The sequence below is a fragment of the Schistocerca nitens genome, chromosome 3 (assembly GCF_023898315.1).
Source record: "Schistocerca nitens isolate TAMUIC-IGC-003100 chromosome 3, iqSchNite1.1, whole genome shotgun sequence".
NCBI classification, from domain to species: domain Eukaryota; kingdom Metazoa; phylum Arthropoda; class Insecta; order Orthoptera; family Acrididae; genus Schistocerca; species Schistocerca nitens.
Window position 1 is genome coordinate 560,697,442 of NC_064616.1, and position 23,116 is coordinate 560,720,557.

Consider the following 23,116-nt stretch of genomic DNA (forward strand, 5'->3'; position numbering starts at 1 on the left):
TCTTCCCTTAAAAGTGTGTAAAGTGTCTCGATGTAGGATTTGTTCTGTGACACATGTGTAAGGTTTTGAATATAAATTATATACGAAACTGTGCTTTAAAAGGAATTTATTTTTTCAGTTTGTACTACATCAGAGGACAATTTTGTGATATGACGGAGAAATTTGAGGAGCGAACCCATGGAAATAGTCTTAAGTGATCCCCTTTAAAAATAAAAATTTGTGTGACAATGAAAGACGTGACACTGTAGGCACCGAAATATTATATACAGGGTGAGTCATCTAACATTACCTCTGGATATATTTCGTAAACCACATCAAATACTGACGAATCGATTCCACAGACCGAACGTGAGGAGAGGGGCTAGTGTAATTGGTTAATACAAACCATTAAAAAAATGCACGGAAGTATGTGTTTTTAACACAAACCTACGTTTTTTTAAATGGAACCCCGTTAGTTTTGTTAGCACATCTGAACATGTAAACAAATACGTAATCAGTGTCGTTTGTTGCATTGTAAAATGTTAATTACATCCGGAGATATTGTAACCTAAAGTTGACGCTTGAGTACCACTCCTCCGCTGTTCGATCGTGTGTATCGGAGAGCACCGAATTACGTAGGGATCCAAAGGGAACGGTGATGGACCTTAGGTACAGAAGAGACTGGAACAGCACATTAAGTCCACATGCTAACACCTTTTTATTGGTCTTTATCACTGACGCACATGTAAATTACCATGAGGGGTGAGGTACACGTACACACGTGGTTTCCGTTTTCAATTACGGATTGGAATAGAGTGTGTCCCGACATGTCAGGCCAATAGATGTTAAATGTGGTGGCCATCATTTGCTGCACACAATTGCAATCTCTGGCGTAATGAATGTCGTACACGCCGCAGTACATCTGGTGTAATGTCGCCGCAGGCTGCCACAATACGTTGTTTCATACCCTCTGGGGTTGTAGGCACTTTACGGTACACATTCTCCTTTAACGTACCCCACAGAAAGAAGTCCAGAGGTGTAAGATCAGGAGAACGGGCTGGCCAATTTATGCGTCCTCCACGTCCTATGAAACGCCCGTCGAACATCCTGTCAAGGGTCAGCCTAGTGTTAATTGCGGAATGTGCAGGTGCACCATCATGCTGATACCACATACGGCGACGCGTTTCCAGTGGGACATTTTCGAGCAACGTTGGCAGATCATTCTGTAGAAACGCGATGTATGTTGCAACTGTTTGGGCCCTTGCAATGAAGTGAGGACCAATGAGGTGGTCGCCAATGATTCCGCACCATAAATTTACAGTCCACGGTCGCTGTCGCTCTACCTGTCTGAGGCAGCGAGGATTGTCCACGGACCAGTAATGCATGTCCCGTAGATTCACTGCCCCGTGGTTTGTGAAGCCCCCTTCATCGGTAAACATGTAGAACTGCAACGCATTCTCTGTTAGTGCCCATTGACAGAATTGCACTCGATGACTGAAGTCATCACCATGTAATTGCTGATGTAGCGACACATATTCGGGTGAAAGCGGTGACGATGCAGTATGCGCATGACACTACTTTGACTCAGTCCACCGGCTCTCGCAATGTCCCGTGTACTCATGTGTGGGTTCATGGCAACAGCAGCTAACACACCAACTGCACCCGCTTCTCCTGTGACGGGCCTGTTACGGACCCGTTTGCGTGCTACGACCATACCTGTTGCATACAGTTGGCGGTAGATGTTTTGCAATGTGCGGCACGTTGGATGCTCTCTGTCCGGGTACCGTTCTGCATACACCCTGCAGGCTTCAGCTGCATTTCGTCGACACTCGCCATAGATGAGTATCATCTCCGCCTTTTCAGAGTTCGAATACACCATGGTCACAGTTCCTACAACACTACACTATCACAGACGTCTGGTAACACGGTGTACTACAGTTGGCTGCGTGCGGAGACGAATGCAGAATAACAATAGCAGCAAGCGCTACATGCGGACACTGCGACAGCTAGACCAAACCACAACACTGCACTACAGCCACACTCGTAAACACGGCCGTCATCGTAAACATGTCCCTGCAGATGCTGGTCGCCGACCGTGGACCGTGTTTGTTACAACACGCAACTGAACGTCGGAGGTTTCCAGCGTCAACTTTAGGTTACAATATCTCCGGAAGTAATTAACATTTTATAATGCAACAAACGGCACTGATTACGTATTTGTTTATATGTTCAGATGGGCTAACAAAACTAACGTGGTTACATTTAAAAAAACGTAGGTTTGTGTTAAAAAACATACTTCCGTGCATTTTTGTATGGTTTGTATTAAACAATTACACTAGCCCCTCTCCTCACGTTCGGTCTGTGGAATCGGTTCGTCAGTATTTGATGTGGTTTACGAAATATATCCAGCGGTAACGTTAGGTGACTCACCCTGTATATAAAATTACACGTCACACTGGAGGCACCGCAGTGATTTCGTTTAAGCCTGTTTTTAAAGTAAGTTCACAATTTATTCATCAAAATAGGAGTTATATGTATATCTCTATTTTTCTGGTAAAAACTGGCATTCTGCTAATCTATGTCTGTTTTCTTTTTCATGTAAACGAGTGTATGAGCAATTGTAATTATAAATGGATTCTTCAAAATCGACGGTTCAGCTGGTTAAACGAGGTATTTGGTGAGCAACATACTTTATTTTGTCCTAGTGGTTTACCTACCTGTAGAACACCCAAGTATAGTGAATAGTTTCCAACCGAAACTTAGTGAACAATTTTCCTTTCCTACAGTACGTAGCGTAGCGGGTAGTACTGTAGATAAGTGGAACCACGGCCAAGTGTAATCAAAACAGGCCGCCGCGTAAGCGTGAGGGACATGCGTCCCTGAATATTTATCCGTATTTCGTGTGACGACTAGCCTAAGATTTGAAATTGACGTGGGTAATCATGGATTTAAAGGAAGTAGGTGAAGTACAATTGGAGACTAGTGAGACTGAGTAATTAAAGGTTGCTGAAAATCTTTCCTGTATACAAAAGCAATTACGAATCATGACGAGTACCATCTCCGCTATATTTTTTCAAGTAGGTGAGATGAATAAAAAACAGGAAGCCGTGTCGATACGAGTAGATGACATACATACACGAGTAGATGACATACATGAAAGTCAGGAATCAGTGTCGGCACAAGTAGGCGAAATGTCTCGTAAGATAGGGCTAATTTCTCAAAATCAAACACAAATGGCTCAAGAAATAATAAATCTCAGACGCGAACACGAGGATGCGGTCAGAGACTGAAATTCGGATGTAAAACAGTGAAAAGGAAATCGAGGCGCTCTCGAGGTCATAGTAAATCAATTGTCTACGACACTCGACGAATTGTCATTAAAGCATACGGAAATATCTGTAGAAATAGATTCTCGGGTAAAGGAAGCCGTAAATTCCATTTCAAAAGAACAAGAAAGACAATCGATAGATCCAACTGCTCAGATTTCTGAAGTAAAAAAGCAAATTACTCAGGAATTATCTCAACAGCGAAGGGGAGTAAATGACCAATTAAACAAATTTAGTAATGAGCTTACCGATATTAAAGAGGTAGTCAAGAGTGATGTTTCCATGCCGACACTTGGAGAGAACGTAGTAGATGCTAGTAGACAAAAGCGGGGGCAAATCACCGAAGTAAATTCTGAGGTAACTCGGGATCAGGAATCATATTCATTTCTGGGAACTAAGGCACCTTATGTAAATGTCATTACGGAGGAAAACATTTTCAAACACAGGATGGGTCAGTCATTCTCACCTGACACGAGTGGGGTGCATCCAGTAGTATTTATTCGTTCTTTTCGTGGCGTGTTACCCACAAAATGGACGGAATTACAAAAGATGCGTTACGTAAGTGGATTCATGTTAAATGATGCGGCCTTTTGGGCCACTGAAGTCATTGAAAAATGTTCCACATATGACGAGTTTGAAAACAGGTTTCTCGCGAAATATTGGTCTTTAGGGATACAGCAACGACTTCGTGAGGCTGTATTGAACCCCGAACAGTTTTGTTATAGCAAAGGAACGCTCCGAAAGTATTTCGAGAAGTATCTGGATAAAACGAAATACTGGGACGAGCCAATTTCGCATAAAGATTTGTTGTGCATTCTTAAGAGTAAGATGCCTATTGATATACGCGAAAAATTAATTCACGCCCAAGACGCAAACATTGATGAGTTTATGCCCACCCTAGATGCAATTGATCTGATGTAGGAGGATGTGCGGGCAAGATCTCTAAATCACAGTCAGTCGTGAAGGAATGGAAATATTCAGCGTCGCGAGCCGGCTGGCAGAGAACCCAGCTCGGCGTACCAAAGCCAAGACAACAACAACGCGTACGGCTAGGGTAGAACAGGCCGGTGGGAACGAGGTACTGCGGATAGGAGGCAGGAACGTAGGTTCACTCCAGGATACTACAGTAATAACGAAACGACACAAAACAGAAATCAAGGGAGACAGAATACCCAGACACAGAACCCGATAAATCAAAACTGGCGACAGCATCCGCCACCAATAGTAATCGATGAAGTAAATGATACCGAAATGCTGCCGATTTCTCAGCCAGCGGAAAACAAATTACCGCCGCATTAAGTCCCGAAGTGCAGGCGGGTGGGCGAGATAGGGACGATTCTGATTTAAGATTAAAAATTTTAAGGTACAATGATGGCACTGACATGAGAAATGAATTGTATAACGAGGACACTAAATACAGCACCAATCATCCGGCAGTTATAAAACCTGCCGTTAAAATATTAATCAAAGGTATTTCAGTGAACGCAATATTTGATACTGGGTCTGATATTAATGTGATTTCTATGGACTTATTTAGACAGATCACTAAAGCAAAACGGGTGACAATATTGCCGGTTAGCAATTGTAAGGTTTTGGGAGCGATTGGAGGGAGAAGTAGAAGCGTGAAAATACAAGCCAAATTAGAGATAGAATTTGGAAATGTAGCGATTGAATGCACGTTCCTCATAATTGATGCGCTGATAGTGGACTGTATTTTAGGGTTTTATTTTTTGCAAGAAAAGGACGCAAAGATAGACTTTTCTAACGGCATATGTGAGTTGAAGGTCAAACAGAAAATCGTCTCTCTAAAATTACTGAGGATACCCGACAAACATGGAAGGTTTTGCCCGGGTATACAAATGAAGTTCATTTCAAAACATAAAACTACAGGCTCAGGGAATCAGGTTCAAGAAATAAAATCTGACCGACATGAACAAATGTTAAAAATAGTCTCTGAATCTGCTCAGCTGTCCTCAGAGCAGCGTTCTGAATTGTTTAAGGTTCTCCTGAAATATGAACGAGTATTCGAAGAAAAACCTGGTGTAATTAGGGGATATGAATATAGGATGAATGTCATGCCACATACAGCCTTCTGTCATAGTTCGTACCAAGTACCATGGACAAAAAGAAACGTAGTTAGTAATGAAATTCAGAAGATGCTTGCATGGAACATGATAGAACCATCTGACAGTCCCTATTCCAGCCCCTTACTTGCTGTAGACAAACCAAATGGACAAGTATGACTAGTTCTCGACGCAAGAGAAATCAATAAAATTATAATACCGGTTAGAACAAGGCCCAAGAGTATAGACGAATTAATACAGAAATATCATGGCGTAAAATATTTTTTAGCTTCTATCTCCGAACTTCCTACTGGCAAATTCCTATTGTGGCACAATCTAGGAAATACACAGCCTTCATTCATGCAGGAAGAAGTTATCAATTCAAAGTTTTACCATTCGGTTTAAATATAAGCTGAGGTGTCTTTTTTGCAGCACTTGCTGTTAGTAAGATGTCACTGCTTGTAGGCGACATTTTAATCGCCACAAATAGTTGGGAGGTACATATGGAAATACTGGAGAATGTATTAAATAAGTTTTTGCATGCTGGTATTACAGCTAATCTGTGTAAATCGAAGTTTGCACTAGAGAAAATTAAATTTTTGGGCCATATGATTGATTTGTATAGTATCCTCCCAGATAGTGAAAAATTGAATGCCATAGCGAACTTTCCAGTGCCCAGAACAAAACTGCAATTAAAAGCTTTTCTGGGACTGGTGTCATTCTATCGCCGATATGTTCCAAATCAAATACTAAATGCGAAGCCGTTGTTACGTCTTCTCAAAAAGAATACGTGCTGGAATTGGTCTCCGGAATGCCAGTCAGATTTTGAAAAAATCAAAGAGTATTTATTAAATGCAAAATTACTATCATCCTGATATGAGTATGGAATTTTGTTTGTATGCAGACGCATCCAATGTGGGATTAGGATCATGTCTGTTCCAAGTTCAAAATATTGATGGACAACCCACCTTTTGCACAATTGCATTTGCGAGTAGGACTTTAACCTCATGTGAACGATCTTACTATACTACAGAATTGGAACTACTTGTCATTCTGTGGTCGTTCCGAAAATTCCACTATTATTTAGCTGGTGCACATACCAAAGTCTATTGCGATCATAAGGCGCTAAGCTTTTTGCATAGTTGCAAACTCCTACATGCACGACTTGCCAGGTGGTCTCTTGCTTTGCAAGAATACAGTTACGAGATAGTGTATATCAGTGGTAAGGACAACTTGTTGCTGACGCCCTATCTCGGATGCCCCAAGGAATAAACGAATATTCCCCATCCTCAGATCTAACATTGGAATTTAACGTGTTTCTAATGAAAGATGAGGCAACTAGGCAGTATTTTGTTGACTTAGGTAAAAATATAGCAGCATTGCAAGATGCCGACCCTCGGTAGAACTCGGTTAAACAGGAGCTATTGAGAGGTCGTAATCCAAAAATCGGCAACCATTATAGACTTGAAAAACAGGTGCTATTTTATAGGAAGAATCCTGCATCTGAAAAGTGGTGCGTATGTATTCCGGTTGATTGCCTCGACCTATTAATATGGTATACCCATAACACCTGGGGGCTCTTTGGGGTTATTAAGTGTGATAATAAAATTGGGAAATTTTGTTATTTCCCCAATCTTAGAAAGAAAGTACAGAACTTGATTCGCACTTGTGTAATTTGTGAAAGGGCGAAAGCCATAAATATATGTAGAGAAGGTGAACTACACCCAATTTTACCAGACTCTCCATTGCAGATTTTAGTGGTCGATGTTTGCGGGCCATTCCCAGTAGCCAGGGGTGGTGTAAAATTCTTAGTGGCATTTTTTGATGTTTTTACGAAGTACCGCAGAATTTATGTTCTTAAGTCGGCCAAAAGCTCTTCCATACTTTGAAAATTAATTGCTGATTTTATACCGCACGTGAGAAAACCGCAAGCGATATTGTCAGACAATGCGACCACATTTACCTCATCCACGTTGAAAAGATGTTTGGCCGCTCTACAAATTGGGCAAATACTTGTGTCCACATATCATCTGGAAGCGAACCCCGTAGAAAGCGTATTTCGTGAGTTTAATAGATTTGTAAGGACGTATTGCCATAACAACCATACTGCTTGGGTCAGTTATGTAAAACCCTTTCAGGAAATTGTAAATAATCTTACGCATTCAGCGACAAACCACACTCCAGAAGAGCTCATGTTTAAAAAGCCCGAACAAAATGAGTGGACAGAAATTTGGCCGAAATTTGCCAATCAAAGCATCTCTTTCGACGAAAAGATCAGGCAGGCGACCATTTTTCTACATCACCAAGCACAATTAAGGAAGAAATATTGTGATAATAGACTAACTGGGAAAAGAACATTCTTAGTTGGTGATAAAGTCCTGATTAGAAGTCATGTGAAATCGTCAGTAGTGTCAAAAAAGAATAAAAAGTGGCAGCTTTTATATACTGGACCTTTTTTAATAGAGAATATACACCATCCCGGCGTGTATCTATTAGTGCAGCCCGGTACGCTTAAACAAAAGGGACTATATCCTCATCAAGACATTAAAAAGTATATAGATTTTAAAAAACCAGAATGACTTTACAGATAACCATCTTGGACTGAACATCGTATGTTGCTACTAATAAATTTGCTTTTTCACTGTTTTATTCAAAATTTTCAGCTAAACACGTTAACTGTCTAAAGATGTTTCCTACACTCGTAAGAAAAAAAAAAATTTTTGAAGTACAACACCTAAAAATTGATTATATTATGTGACATGTGAAAGTACAGGAAGCTATAACGAAATAATGTAGTATCGAGGTAGCTCATTTTCTATATAAAATTTAAGTGTGTCAAGTATAATTTTGCTTCCGGTAAAATGTTGATAAAACAGATATTTCTAATGCAAAGGAATGAGGATAATGCAGTGTAAGGAACAACATAAAATTTTTTTCTTTAAAATAAGTACTAAATAAATATAAGACCAACTGTAAAATTGTTCCTAATATAACAGGACAATTAGGTCACAAATAGTGGAAACATAGCATGAGACAAAATCTTACGATAGTTATGGTTCTCTATATGCACATAAATACAAGAAGACTCGGAAGAGTCAAGTCCTTTCAGCTTGTAATTAACGAAAGATAAGTTACAGGAATACTTTTCTCTCCTTTTTTATCTTTTAATAGATATGAATATGTACTATTTTGTATATATATCGTTTGAGACTAGATATGAGATACCAAAAAAAAAAAAAACTGAGTCGTGTGAATATAAACTTGACTACAACAACGATGTTGACTATAGCTAATAGTTTTGTGAAGATAAGCAAAACAACATGATAACAGTCGCACGAAATTCGTAGCCACTATAATTGGTAGTACTTACATTCTGAGTAGTGATAAGTCCAAAAAGGGCAATGAAACAAGGAAATATGTATAATGTACATAAAATTCAAAAATTGTGTTTATGTTTTTATGTCTAAACAAAAGAAAATACCTTAGTCATAGGACAGGTAAACGATGTACCCTATCAACAATGAGTGATACACCATTGCTTGACCTGAGGACCTTAACAAAAAGGGCACTATTCAAAATTTCTAGGTGCTATTGGACTACTACTTTAACCACACTCAAACTATCTCAATAGCCAGTAAATAGGAAAGGATAAGGATATACAAATGTTACCTTATATATTTGAAATGTATGTCTGTTGAAGAGCATTACTCGAAGGACACGGATAATTTGGGGTATTTCGAGCCAACCTGACATATATTCTTTTTGAAAAATAACTTCTCGATGCAAAAGGTTGGATAGATATATGTGTGTTTGCTATATATTTCTATACACATTTTTAAAGTAGTACCTTCGAAGTTAACGAAGTACACTACAGAAAAATTTCATGTACATAAACGATTTCCAGACGTTTCCATGTACAGTAGATGTCACAATGTATATACAATGAATTTTCAAACAGTGTAAATGCCTATTAATCATCACAGCTTTTGTAGTTAAATAAAACCTGTAAAATAATTAAATATTTACACCAAAGCATGAACTGAAATATTGTACAACACCTTCTATTCAATAGATGTAGAAGAATATATAATAAAATGTTTTGTGTTACTGTCGTCATAATTTTGAAATGTGACTAAAATGTTTTGTATTTATATCATTGTATGTGATAATCAATGATTATTTTGTGAACCACTGAATGTAAAGGTGGTAGAAAAATGGATAGTAATTTGAAAATTTAAAGTAAAATTTTGCGATCGGAGTAAACTGACAAAATGTGTCAGGCATTTAATAAATTAACCGCCTTCCACATTGGGGGCCATGTAACATCATAGATTAAGGGTCGACCTGCGACAGCAATCGCACAACTTGCGAACGGGCCGCTAGACTCCGCCGCGAACGCTAAGAGTGCATTGCTATTGCAGGCCCGCGTGTTGCGTACGGGCCGCGAGGTGACGCCACGAGCGCAACCGTATATAAGTGCCGACGGAGTTCGGCCAGCTCTCATTTTTGTTGGCATCTCATTTTTGCCTATTCTCTTATTTGTTTAGTTGCTTAGCTCTTATTCGTTTATGGCTCATTTTATTGTGCTCTCTTTCAGCCATTCTGATTGTTTTGATTTACTCCCAATTGAGAAGTGCTCATTTTGGCATTTCACTTTTGCATATTTCTCATTTTGCTAATAATATGCTCTTTAGCTTTTTACAGTTGAATTGATTAACATAGTCTCACGTACTGTTTGTTCATTTCAACCTGTTCATATTTTGATGTTCTTTAAATACTGTAATAATTATTGGAAGCATTTCTTCCCTTAAACTTGTGTAAAGTATTGTCGATGAAGGATTTGTTCTGTGACACAGGTGTAAGGTTTTGAATATAAATTATATACGAAACTGTGCTTTAAAAGGAATTTATTTTTTCAGTTTGTACTACATCAGACGACAAATTTGTGATATGATGGAGAAATTTGAGGGGCGAACCCATGGAAATAGTCTTAAGTGATCCCCTTTAAAAATAAACATTTGTGTGACACTGAAAAAACGTGACACTGTAGGCACCGAATATATATATATATATATATATATATATATATATATATATATATATATATATATATATATATATATAGCCTGATTCACATGCAACCGGCATAACGCAGCTGTCTAGCAGGTCCTCTAATCGCTCCTTGGTACAGTCGTTTGACTATTGAAAATGGTTCCAACAAGTCGCCACTAGAAAACACTGATTTGTATCGCAATAACTCAATATGTAAAGCAATACTACGATACTACAAATATCAGGGAATACCTTATCACAGATAAGACTGTCCTCAAGGGTTGTAAGCTCACATTTATTACAATCAATGACATACCTGAAATGTTACCATTCTCATTATTACGTCAGGTAGGTAATGCACATAGTAAGTACGTCGTATTCATGATTTCATCTTCAAAGTAACATACCGTACTTATTGTTTAACACAAAATGACATTTAAAATTTAAATTATTCACGAGCAGCTAGTTGAGAATACGTATTAACTTCAAATGAGACGACAAACTAATCGTTCTGCTTATGGATTCAAACCCAGGTCATGCAGACTGAGCAAAGATAGTTCAGGAAAACTAACAGTCATTCCTGACTAGGCATACAGAGTGATATACCTCATTTTAGACAGTATCAGTTAGCAAATATCAACTTTAAATTACGTAACGTAAAAATTTTTAATGGACGCGAATTCCTACCCAGCATCTATTGTCCCTGTTAACTAACTACAAGAGATGTTAAATATTGCTTCTTCACAAGTAACTTACTTGAAATGCCGTGAGGTAAAGTTTTGTGTTGGACAGGGATTCGAACCCAGAACCTAACCGGATTGATATCGAAGCACAATCAACTGTGACATATCGGATTTTCTCGGCAGTAGCTAGATGTTTTAACTGAAATGACGAGACGAAACATTATTTTTTTCCCTCCCATGACTCCAACCCGGCACCTATTGCTGTTATATTACCAGCAGCGACATGTGAGCATGTTTGAACTAAAATAATATGACGAAGAGTTCAGTGCTGACTGGGAATCGAACCCCACACATATCGTTGTTGACTACACACAGAGACGTCAGCTACCAAATTTTTCTCCGCCAGCAGCACGGAATAACATCCTCGAACTTACAGTGATCACGCAAATAGTTCTGTCTCACTGGGAGTCAAAAACGTCAGATATCGTTAGTGTCGACAACGAATGAAAATACATTAAAAATCAGAATTATTATCCACCAGCAGATAGGTGTTCTCATGCTAGGGCTTGATAATAATAATGAAAACTTTAGTGCCGGGCCAGGATTCGAACCCATTCACGCGCAATATGTGGAGATGTTGAGGAATCTGCAGTTTTGAACAAACAACAAATTGTAATCGATCTGTATTGCCACGAAGGGATCAAATTCCGCGTTAAGGGCGGTCTGAGTTGCATTACCAGTTCAGAACCAATTTTATCGACATACAAAAGCTCAAATAAAAAATGGAATGAGTGTCCTGTGACCCTACATAGCGTTTGTTTTGTCACTAGAAATACTTAACTAGTATAAGAAAGGTTACTGGTGATAGAGTTTCTACATGTCGCCACTCCTGACTTTATTTTGGTTCAACCTAACGTCTACTTGGTAGAGAAGGAATAATATGTTTAATGTAAATTTCAGACAACAATGCCATTATACCTTCTTCACATGGCGTAGCCAGAAGAGAATGGAATCAGTCTCTCCCTATCAAAACTCATCGGCAGAAGTTGGAACCGAACCCAGACCACAATTATATGAACCTATTATCAACCGAGCAGACCACCGAAACCTCTACTCAGAACGCTGTTGCGCCACACTGGATCAGAATTCTGACACACAGACTCCCTGTAGTGGTTTGCAGCATGTTCAGTACATTCATTTACTTGGTTGACCTCAGTTACACAGTGCATACATTCGACACTATTTTGTAACCACCGAAATAAAATGACGTAATTGCCACCTACACAGAACTGCCAACAGTGTAGGCTGCAGAAATTTAAATAGGAAGTGTTCATTCCCATTTGAGCTACTCTATTGCGCTATCTGTTTGTTGAAAACGTCGTGCAGTGCAAAAGAAAAGCTGTAACAGTCTGTCTGTCTCTCAGAAGTCTATATCCAGCCATATGCATTATCTCACAGGACTGTGGAATGCGGAAATTCTGGAGGAATTGTTATCGACTGCTGGAGCTGCTGTAGCTATGTGTCAGCTAGTAGTGTAACTTTAAGCATCGTGTGCTGCAGCTGTGTTCTCGAGTTTGAGTACATTCAGTGTTACATATTTTAAAACGCAATTCTGCTGTCTGCTGAAGTTATCAGTCTAATGGAACATTAGACATAATTTCCTTCACTTTTCAACCTAAAATATTCGCATGTGGAAAAAGGGCTAACTTCTGCAACATTTTGTTCTTTTCAGGTTTAATAGAGGGCCAGGCAGCAGATGGCATCTCGAAACTTTTGTAGTATTATGTATGGTAAAGCGCATCTTGCCAAAATACATCACAAAAGTATTTTCTACATTAGCTGTCATGTGGTAGTGGCATTTTATTCTTCTTCAAACCTTGTTTGACAGCTTCAACTCAGAACAAGTTTTCTACATGCATGTAATCAACAAACTGCATGTGCATTGTCAGACTGTTAAAGATAACATCAGAGAATTCGCATATGTCACTGATGATTAATTTCCCTCTCAGGTTAAGTATTGTTTTAACAATACTGAAAGAAACCTTACGAAAACTGTGCACTGTATTATAAGAAATGAAATGAAACTACCCTCGATAACCTTACGACGAAAGTCTGTTTTAATAAAACTCAGTATCTGTACACAAGCGTGCCTCTATCGGCACGAATTAGTAAAACACTACTCACTTAGATTTCGATTGGGTCTGTGTTTAATTGGTATGCTGTGTCATACTCAAGAGGTATGCAAATGTGGCGTTTCATTAATAAAGTTATGTATTCCTAGAAACCCAAAATTATCTTGTCAGCAGTGGAACGATGCGTTAACTGTTGTGCAGCATTGTAAGTTTTTCACTGTGTGCCGAAAGTATTTTCTTGCGATTTCCTTATCGATGTTTGTCCTGTCTGCTTGTAACTCTTTCACAGAAGGGATAAAAACGTTACAGTCAGTGAGACTGGAACCGCAAACCACAACAGAAGCTTTTTCGCAGGTCAGCAAACATGGGCATGTCTTAGTATCCTCTTAGAGGCCAATAGTGGCTAGAACTCGTAAACTGCTATTTAAAGGACGAGATTAGTTGCGATTTCCACGTGCAACGGCTTTCTTGAGCGGAAAACCGTAAATTTACAATCTTTTGTTACACGTCACGTGATAATGACTCAGATTATACAATGGAAATGACAGGAAAAATCAAGCGAACTTTGAGGCTTAATTCCGTTCACACCGGGAAGTAACTCGTCGATCACAGAGTTGCCAAACATACCATGCCTTGTTGCTAAATATCAGTTACAGTACCAGCAGGAAGAAGACGAACCGATGTGTTCCTATAGAGGGCTGGGAAGTGACCAGAGCTGACGTCTCAAAGACGCGGCTGCCACGGCCTGGAATATGTAATGCGTCTGAATTGATTTTCTGTGACTTGATTTAGAGACTGGACCGTAGTTACTAATAATACTCAGAACTGACTGCAAACTAATCATCATAATTCAGTAACTCTAATAGTTGTTTTTATATTTCTTTTTAAGTGTACTCAAAACTAAGAAACTCATTCACGGACATTTTCGTGCCTGGCCGATAGTCGAGCACAACAAACAAATAAAAATAAAAAAAGAATGTTTGTGTGTGTGTGTGTGTGTGTGCGCGCGCGCACGTTATATATATATATATATATATATATATATATAAAGAAATTGAATCATGGTATGTAAAGAAATCTCTCATTAAAATGACACGTTCCACATCATTACGAAATGTCGTATTCATGATCTATGCAACAAATCTACTGTAAAGTTATCGGATAATTCGATTATTACCGTCATTATTACTACACTGACGAGGGATCGAAATGGAGACCTTTGTATTCGTAGTCTTGCACTTTACCACTTTGCCACTTCTGACTGACATTAAAATTAAGGATCTTTTGTTTGTGCCTGCGTTGGCACTTGCGTGATTTATTGAATCTTGCTCTCCAAAAATGGGCCAGCATACTAGTAAGCAGGCGGTCATAATGTTTTGGAGCATCAGTGTGTATGGATGATGGAACGATGGAACCACTTTATTAAATGATACAGTTAATGAAATAGACTGTCCTCCAAATCAGCTCAACAGTGTGGCATACGAAAAAAATAAAGTATACATTTCTGTTACGTTACAAACCTTAAAAAATCAGAAGCACCATTTTGGCATAAATAAGAGGCCAACAAAATTTCATGTCTTCCGAAACAACAAAAAAACGCATTTCAAGTAAAAAATGTATCAGAAGTGTTTAATCAATAACATAAAATCACATTTGATAAAACAGATGAACTAAAACAGTAAATCGATATTATTAAAATAGCAGATAGGAACAACGGTTATTAGCCGGCCGGTGTGGCCGTGCGGTTCTAGGCGCTTCAGTCTGGAACCGCGTGACCGCTGCGGTCGCAGGTTCGAATCCTGCCTCGGGCATGGCTGTGTGTGATGTCCTTAGGTTAGTTAGGTTTAAGTAGTTCTAAGTTCTAGGGGACTGATGACCACAGATGTTAAGTCCCATAGTGCTCAGAGCCATTTTGAACAACGGTTATTGCCATTTCTCCGTCAATATACTGCCATTATATATATATATATATATATATATATATATATATATATATATATATCACACGCACAATCTCCTCATCACCAACAGAACCTTCCATAGCCACCGCCAGATCAATAGTGTTCTGCAGTGACCTAGACTGGAGTAGTGATCTGCGGTGCCAATGCGGTACAACGGGAGGTGGGATGAGTGAGTGTGAGTGGCGGTTCTCTGGCTTAGATGGATGCTGGTCCAACAAGAGAAGACAGTTTGTAGGTACAAGAACTTCTTTATTATTGTCTGTTTACACTCATTGGACCTTGATGCCACAGCGTCGATGGCGAACAAAGCAAATACATCATTCGGCGCCACCCATTAGAGCGATCTTGGCGTCGTGCAAAGGAAATGGCATTGAGCGGGGTCCACCGCTGTGGCTGCTGCTTAAGGGGAGTCTGACATTTTCCGGCCCATGTCGTGCTGGCCCGGCATTGGCAGTTCAGCAATGAACGTATCAGCCTGCACCACCCCCAGGGATCCAGGCAAGGAAGTCCCTTGTGGATACCTCGGCAGAGACGGGATAGCTGGGCTCCCGCGTCGTTCTCTTCAGACGGCTTCAAATCACTGAGTTGCCCGAGTGTCCAGGAGCTCAGGAGATGGGCAGGGATTCGAGCGCTGGCGATGGGATGCATCATCGGTACCACAATGTCTGTCACAGACTGAGCGTCACATAACTGGCACAAGTGTTCGATGATGACAAGCTGGTCCGGACACGTTTAAATACTGCAGCTCCCTACTGACTGCGTGGAAGTCGCTGCATTTGTATGCTACGCCAAACGATCAAGAACAGCGGAAAAATCCGGGACGGTTGTCACAATTGGCAGCACGTGTCAACAACACGGATCCTAGTGATGTGTGGCAGGGGGTGCTTCTGGTACCATTAACGGATCCCCCTTCCCTGTTCTACTAGCGAATGGCGCGTAGGTGAATGATTGACGGTAGGCCACTGTGTTGCCTCTACTTTCTCGAATTTTCTCATCGTGCTCATTTCACGAGAAGTATGTGCGAGGAAGTAATACGTTGTCCGACTCTAACCAGAATGATCTCTCTCGAAATGTAAATAGTAAACGTCTCCATGATTCACAACACTTCTCTTGTATCGTCTGCCAGTGGAGTTTGTTGAGCATCTCGATAACGCTCTCGCACCGATTAAGCGATCCCATGACGTAACGTGCCCCTCTTCGTTGGGTCTTCTCTATCCCTATTATATGTTCCATTTGGTAAGGATCCCATATTGATGAAAAATACTCAAAAATCGGTCGAACATGCGCCTTATGAGCCACTTCCTTAGTGAAGAGTGACATTTCCTTATGATTCTTCCTATGACTCTCAGTCTGACGTCTAGCTGAACAGTAGCGGATTTCGTTCCCTACGTGCGCGCAATATGTTACAATTATTTACTTTCATGCTCAACCCTCAGAGTTCATCAATCCCCTGCAAGTCATTCTGCTAATCGATATTGTCTTCTGGCATGGCTACTTTGTTATAGACAACCGCATCATCTGCAAACAGCTTTAAACAGCATCAAACACTTTCTACTATATCATTTATATATGTAGTAAACAGTAATGGTCCTCTCACAGTTTCTTTGGGTGATCCGAAAACTACCTTTACGTCTGTCGATTTTGTTCCATTAAGACCGACGTGTTGAGTTCTATCTGCAAGGAAGTCTTGAATCCATGCCAAATGTGGTCCGATACTCGATAAGTTCGTATTTTTTTCACTAAACGGCAGTGCGGTACAGTGTCAAATGTCTTCCTGAAGTCAAGGAACACGGCATGAACCTGAGCGCTGTTGTCAAACTATTTTAGATAATACGGGAGACTACATTGCTGCTGATTCACTTACGATTATGTAATGGTTTCAATAAACCACTGAAAAAATGCTGTTTTGTATTCACTGTACTAATACAAATAAATTACAACTGATCATGATAATGTTACGAAAAAGAGTCTTTTTCAGTAATTCAAATGCGTAAACAGTCTTTGTTGCCATTATGTATTTTTTTTAAAATTCCAATAATACATAACTGCAAAAGAGACTGTTCACTCATTTAAATCGCTTATCTACTGTTACTACATCTGGCATTATGGAATGGAATAGAATATACTTTTTCAACGAAACGAAGCATCCCAAATTGTCACGAATGCTACCTATGAATACCTGACGTTCCTGCTGATATCGACACACTGATCTTCTGCCGCCCTCTCTGTCAGTGCCAATGGCTTCCAGTACAATGGCGATCTCACCTGTGTTCCTAACACGAATAAAGCACTAATTTATTCAGGGATGTCTAGACAGTGGTCTGCCCTCAATCCTAGCCACCACCGCTGTCAACCCACAACCAGACAAAGGAGGCAGTCCTTCATGCTGATCGTTGCATAGCCAGTTCCTCTGTCACTGTTGGGCTGAGGAGGAACCCTCCAGCCCCAGCAATGTGCTGCCAGAAGTACTTACTAAAATGACAGCTGTTGTCATTCACCGAGAGAGCACAGATAACCGGAATGAAACACTATCTGAACACTGTCAGACTGTTTTAGATAATATGGGAGACTCTACTGGTGCCGAGTCATTTATATCTTATGTTTATGTAATGTGTTCAATAAACTAACGTAAAAACTCTGTTTTGTATGCACTCACTCATACGAATGAATTACAAGTGATCATTATAATCTTAAGAAAAAAGTCTTTTTCAATCATTTAAACGAATAAACAGACTCTGTTACTTCATATAATAGCTTTATTAATTTCAATAATACGTGACCAACACAGACCGTTCACTCATTTGAATCATTACCTACTGTTGCATAATCTGCTATATGGAATTGAACGAAATATACTTTTTCAATAAAACAAAGCATCATAGATTGTCACGAATTGGGCCGGCCGTGGTGGCCGAGCGGTTCTAGGCGCTTCAGTCCGGAACCGCGTGCGTACTACGGTCACAGGTTCGAATCCTGCCTAGGTCATGCATGTGTGTGATGTCCTTAGGTTAGTTAGGTTTAAGTAGTTCTAAGTTCTAGGGGACTAATGACCTCAGAAGTTAAGTCCCATAGTGCTCAGATACATTTGAATTTGATTTTTGTCGCTAGTTGGCCGGACAATGCGTGCTTTCGGCTTCAAAACGGTCTGTGTCTACGTTCAGTCCACAGTGATACTGAAGTAGTCTTACAGGAAGGACCACCCCAAAAGTGCCACTATATAAATGCAGCAGTGGGTATACACTCCTGGAAATAGAAATAAGAAGACCGTGAATTCATTGTCCCAGGAAGGGGAAACTTTATTGACACATTCCTGGGGTCAGATACATCACATGATCACACTGACAGAACCACAGGCACATAGACACAGGCAACAGAGCATGCACAATGTCGGCACTAGTACAGTGTATATCCACCTTTCGCAGCAATGCAGGCTGCTATTCTCCCATGGAGACGATCGTAGAGATGCTGGATGTAGTCCTGTGGAACGGCTTGCCATGCCATTTCCACCTGGCGCCTCAGTTGGACCAGTGTTCGTGCTGGACGTGCAGACCGCGTGAGACGACGCTTCATCCAGTCCCAAACATGCTCAATGGGGGACAGATCCGGAGATCTTGCTGGCCAGGGTAGTTGACTTACACCTTCTAGAGCACGTTGGGTGGCACGGGATACATGCGGACGTGCATTGTCCTGTTGGAACAGCAAGTTCCCTTGCCGGTCTAGGAATGGTAGAACGATGGGTTCGATGACGGTTTGGATGTACCGTGCACTATTCAGTGTCCCCTCGACGATCACCAGTGGTGTACGGCCAGTGTAGGAGATCGCTCCCCGCACCATGATGCCGGGTATTGGCCCTGTGTGCCTCGGTCGTATGCAGTCCTGATTGTGGCGCTCACCTGCACGGCGCCAAACACGCATACGACCATCATTGGCACCAAGGCAGAAGCGACTCTCATCGCTGAAGACGACACGTCTCCATTCGTCCCTCCATTCACGCCTGTCGCGACACCACTGGAGGCGGGCTGCACGATGTTGGGGCGTGAGCGGAAGACGGCCTAACGGTGTGCGGGACCGTAGCCCAGCTTCATGGAGACGGTTGCGAATGGTCCTCGCCGATACCCCAGGAGCAACAGTGTCCCTAATTTGCTGGGAAGTGGCGGTGCGGTCCCCTACGGCACTGCGTAGGATCCTACGGTCTTGGCGTGCATCCGTGCGTCGCTGCGGTCCGGTCCCAGGTCGACGGGCACGTGCACCTTCCGCCGACCACTGGCGACAACATCGATGTACTGTGGAGACCTCACGCCCCACGTGTTGAGCAATTCGGCGGTACGTCCACCCGGCCTCCCGCATGCCCACTATACGCCCTCGCTCAAAGTCCGTCAACTGCACATACGGTTCACGTCCACGCTGTCGCGGCATGCTACCAGTGTTAAAGACTGCGATGGAGCTCCGTATGCCACGGCAAACTGGCTGACACTGACGGCGGCGGTGCACAAATGCTGCGCAGCTAGCGCCATTCGACGGCCAACACCGCGGTTCCTGGTGTGTCCGCTGTGCCGTGCGTGTGATCATTGCTTGTACAGCCCTCTCGCAGTGTCCGGAGCAAGTATGGTGGGTCTGACACACCGGTGTCAATGTGTTCTTTTTTCCATTTCCAGGAGTGTAGATAAATAATGAAATCCAGTTAACTAATGATTCAATGTTATATTTAAGTAAATACAATTGACAGAAGCAGAAAAAGCAGGCATTAACATGCGTGCAAAGTTTGTCACCTTTACATCCAAAGGGTACAGAATCAAGGTAGCGACAAAACTTATGAATTCCTTACTGACTGTCGATCTGCCTGCTAGTGGTTCTGTGACAGAAGAGGTAAAAGTCTTGTCTCCAATGCCATTAGAAATAAAGACTAGTGTACTCTTCCAGCTGAAGGGCGAACACTTTAACCTTAAGCTACTGTAGAACTTCGCCAACAAACACCGCTCTCTTATTCTCCTAATGATGACCAAGACTGAGAATTCGCAATGTTAATGGCAAAGTAAGCTGCAGTTTATGTTGAAATGAGCTACCTCTACGTCATCCCTTAAGTAAGAATAATTCATAATACGTAATCTAAATTGATAAAATTTTCTCGGGCTTCCAGACGCGTCCAGTGGTTTAAGATCCACGAACTTTCTATCGAGTGCTCGTCGGCCACTGTCAAGTGGTGGCTGTCGAATGATTGCTGATGCCGTCCTTATGTAGCGGTGCTGTCTTCAGTGACGTGACTGATGCTCGCTCCAGCGCCATATATGGTAATGTTTTCATTCCTCGCTTGCCGCGCCCGCTTCAAATTTCCGATGGCCGGGTTCCAAGCTGTGTTTAGCCGCAGGCCGCCGTCTTTATTGAGGGTGTTGTCAATAATTTTTAACTCGATCGCTTTTCTGACAACAGCTAAGCACAGCTTGGAACCCGGCCATCGGAAAGTTGAAGCGGGCGCGACAAGCGAGCAATGAAAATATTACCATATATGGCGCTGGAGCGAGCACCAGTGACGTCACTGAACACAGCGCGGCTATATAAGGACGACAGCAGCAATCATTCGACAGTCACCACTTGACAATGGCCAAAGGGAACTCGGCCGAAAGCTCGTGGATTTTAAACCGCTGGACGTGGCTGGAAGCTCGAGAAAATTTTATCATTATGTATCGCCACGAAACTATGTATTTCTATATTAATCTAAATTACAATTATCAAGCAATCCAGGAATTAAATCGACAGTAACACAATTGTGAAACGAATTCTACAGTTTTTTTTTCAATTTTCCATTAGACTAGCGACAGGCGGAATGTGGCTACTGAGCCAAATGTGAATCTTGAACTGGTTGACATCAGTAAAGCTCGCCCTACGAAGACTCAGCATCGCTGCCTACCACTGCGTTCGCTGGGAGCAGAAATACCTAGTATAGACCAGTGACTTTTATTCGCATTTCTGTAACTATAATTTGGGTCTAAGGCACAGTATTGAATAATATCCAGATGCACCGACTGCAAATGGAACATCATAAATAAAGAGCAGGAAAAATTATTTTGGCAGTTCTCCTGTTCTGCAGCTATCGTAGGTATTTATGTATTTCTTTCTTAAACAAACTTGCAACGGTACTTTCGCGTTCTCGTCAATACGATACCAGAACGTTTAAGTTTTACCACAGTAAAGACGGAAGATCCGCGAATCGGGATGTCAGAACTGTGCAGTAAGTAGCGGCAGGAACACCACCACAAAATCACGCAGCACTAACACTCCAAACCATCGACTCTCGGAGAGAGATTTTAACCGTGTTCAATCCAATGGTAAAGTATCGAACTATTTTTCTTCGAATCCTACGGTTTGAGGGAAAAGCAGTGAGAATAATTACTTCTGGAAACCTTTTATCAGACAAAGCCTGTTAGAACAATAAACTGTTTCGCTTAATAAAACGGCCGCCAGCCCAAATCGGGCACAGTGTCTACACAAAAAGATGCAATCAATTTTCGACACTGAATAAATAACTACTTTCACTTACTACGGTCACTTGGGAATAAGTACTATTAATCCTACTTTCTGTTACTTATGGACTTTATCACTATACTTCAGTAATTATTTAAAGAAGACACACATATGTTTCAACAAGGATACAAAAAATTATTAAACTTATAGCTACCATTCATATGACCAGAACTATTATTTAACATGACTAAATTTCATTTTTTTAGGACTGTTATTTGTTAACGTTTTACTAACGCCAATATTTGTCTGGCTTTCTTTGACATGGGGAAGCAACAATTACTGTTAAGATTGTTGCAGTTAAACAATTATGTTACTTTACTTTCAGAAATACTATTGAAAAATTATCCTCATGGTCACGCAAAGTGGTGGCCCTTAAACTGATACGTGCAAACTTTAGTATTTAATAATGATTTTCAGAATTTACTACCAAAACAGTACTCTTGCCAGTAATTTACTATTATTCAAGCTTCAATAAACATCAGGATACTCGGAATAAATTCGTTTAGGTAAGGACCCTACTGAGGTAAATGACATAGGAAAATCACAGTTAAACACAAAGCTACATTTAACACTTATATTCCACTGATTGAAGATGGATTGTTCATACTGTGATACACTTCTAAATAAAGTACTTTGCCTGTTACTGATGTTGAAGGTGGCGTGAGGCGGTGCTGCGTAATAATATTGCGCAGGTACGGCTCCTGATGTACATAGCTCTGTCTTCCTCTTGGTGGCGACGATAAAATTACAAATTTCGAGCTATTAATTTATTGCCGCACTGCACCAATCATGTAGAACACGTCCGAGGCCAAAACCCAGTCTTGCAGGTAAATTCGGGGCCTCTAGGGCTTGACCAACGTAATGCGTGTTCACCACTTGCATTCCAGCTACCGACTGTGTGAGCCACCTGCGCGCCAAATCTCACTCGCGTGCCCCACCACCTTTTCCATTCCACCACAGAACGGAGTTCTGTTCCACCTATTATCCCTACACCTTTCCAATTTACACTTCTGCTTAAAAAAATCCTAAGTATGAACAATCTACAATTGCATAACAGCATATACATACAAAATTGACATAATTAATTACATTTGTACTTGACATATTACCTAATTATTTACAAAATATGTTTTCATACATTTATTCCACCTACGTCAAAGAGGTTATTTTAAATAGATAAACTACACTTAACAAAAGCTTACTCTCGTTATAGCATTTTCTTAATTTTTCAAAATTAGTATGGAACAAAAAAAAATTTTTAAATATACAGATTAATGGCAGTATTATATTTACAATTCCATTACATATGCCCCTGTTTTGGTAATGATTTCTGACAAGACAATCTTAGCAAAACATCCAAATGCTATTAACTATAAAGAGGCCACTTCTTTAAAAATTATT